Source organism: Arachis ipaensis, chromosome B04 (assembly GCF_000816755.2).
Source record: "Arachis ipaensis cultivar K30076 chromosome B04, Araip1.1, whole genome shotgun sequence".
Classification (NCBI taxonomy): Eukaryota; Viridiplantae; Streptophyta; class Magnoliopsida; order Fabales; family Fabaceae; genus Arachis; species Arachis ipaensis.
In genome coordinates, this window is record NC_029788.2 from 39489424 (window position 1) to 39491876 (window position 2453).

A 2453-nucleotide genomic window follows, 5' to 3' on the forward strand; every position below is an offset into this window, starting at 1 on the left:
TTGTGATAAGAGGTTGAACTCTTTTTTAGAAAAAGAGATTCCCTCCCAAAGGAAGATAAGATGAACAAATAGAACTTGATGATAAAATCAAGACAATTGAAAAGTTTGATTTATGTAATGTCAAGAGAAACTTTGTATTTACAAAGAAAAAGTGAGAGTACAATTACTTTTATTAGAATTGTATACCACTCAATAGATGATATACTTTCTCTTGAAAAGCATAAAAGGTTTGATTGTCAAACTAATTTTTTTTAAATTAGCATATTTGTATAATGATAGAATTCTATAAAAATAGATCTAATGGTTACTTAGATTTTTTATAATCATGTTTAATAAGGATTGTCTTTAAAATAAAAAATATGTATTGTTATAGTGGGAGATTTCATGTTTTGACAAAACTTGATATCTATTATGCACTATGTGTATTTTACAAAAGATCAAGCACACATGTTCAAGAACTAAGGTGTTTAAGGTCAAAAGAATTTTGATAAATACAAATATGCATTGAAAATTTATACACATGATTGATTGGCTCTAGTGCAAGTGAGAGATTATTGAAATAATAATATGTCCAAGATTCAATCTATCATTATTGGCTCTCGTGTAAGTGAGAGATTGTACCACAATCCAATTAATTATATGTCAAATAATTTGTTATTGTTATTATATTAAAATGTTAATATAATAAGGTTCTTCATTAAATCTACAAATTTATCATTGTGATAGTGATCATAATAATGAGAGATAAATCTTTTATAATTTAGTCTAAATTGTCCTTAGTCATAGGATTATTAAAAAGGACATTAATAATCTAGAAAGATCAATTAATAATCTGGAAAGATCAATATATATATAATGGTCTTCATTGGATGAAGATTAATATATCTCATTTATTAAATTATACATATAGATGGTGTATATAGAGATATGACCATTGAAATGACTCAATTTGAGAATTCCTAATGGTTATAATTACTGCATATTTATCAATAGGATATTCTCAAGATGAACATGGTAATAGAGTTTCTTTTGACTTGCGACTATCATAGTAATTGACAATGTATTTATTATACTTTGATTCCGGATACCTAATACTCTAGGGTGCTAGTTGAATCGACATTGGGTATGATTTAAATACTTGTAGAATTAATGATTAGTCTATAAAGAATCCATCAACTCTCAGTAAAGAGTTTGAGCTCTATGATTATAATGACTGAGATGAATAAAACCTTAGTCAAGGGAATTGAATGAATGAAGAAATGAGTTTCTTAAGTCATTCACAGGTCATTATAATAATGGTAACAAGTTAGAGTTTAATAATTAAACCATACTCTAACAGTAACCAAGAGCTGGAAAGATGGAGGGAATTATACTTTATTCTTCTCGAATTCTTAGTAAAAATATATTACTTCATACTATCGGATCGTTAAGAAATGTTGCTAGACGCCAACCTTGATTAGTAAATTTAGTATAACTAATTTACTACCCGCTTAGTATTGAACATTTGGAGTCACACGCTAACGAGTGTTCTAAATCTTTGCGGTAGAATTATTTAATTATTATTTTGATTTGATCAAATAAATAATTGTATTAATTCAAATGGAATATTATTATATTCTTTGCTAGCACCAAGAATATAATAATAGTATGATAATTGAGAATATTAAATGAGATTTGAGAATAATTAGTTATTTTATTTTTAGATTTGAATTATAAATTTGGATGAAATCGTAACTGATTCTGTTTCAAATTGAATTATGATATGATTCATAAATTTGAATTGAGATTCAAATTTAAAATCAGTAACAAATCTCATACTCTATAAATGTATGCCAAGAATAGAGGAAATAGATGAGAATAAAACACAAGAGTTTTATTCATTTACCTCTATACATATAAACGTATGTGAGCCTAATTCTTGGAAAAGAATTTTATGGCGTATAAAGAGTTGCAAGAGGCTTCTCAATTTAAATCAGATGTCTATTGGTCAAGAAGTTGACAGCAAAAGTTGGTCTTGACGTGGATACGTATAGCGTCTTCGTATCATCAAAGGAGAAAGTGATTTATACTAGCGTACACAGGTATTTAGATTTTTATTCGAATAAAATTTAAGCACAAAATAGATATTTAGAATTACTTTCTTTTCTTCCGCTTCATGTTATGAATACATATAATCCTTCAGTCGGCGAGTCTTCGAGCATGTCTAGGAGCCTCTAGAAAAAGTGCTAGCAACATCGCTTAAGTTGAAGCAGGAGCTATCTATTTTGCCTTATGCATAGTACCGTAAGATTTCTTCCCTATCTACTTTTCTATGTTATTTTCTTACAATTTCACCTGTTCGTAAATATATGAAAATCTCTTTTTTCTATTTTTCTTGTCCTAACTTTGGACATATATTTATTTTTCTATTGAATAAAATACTACTATTATCTTTTGAAAAAAAAAATCTAAAA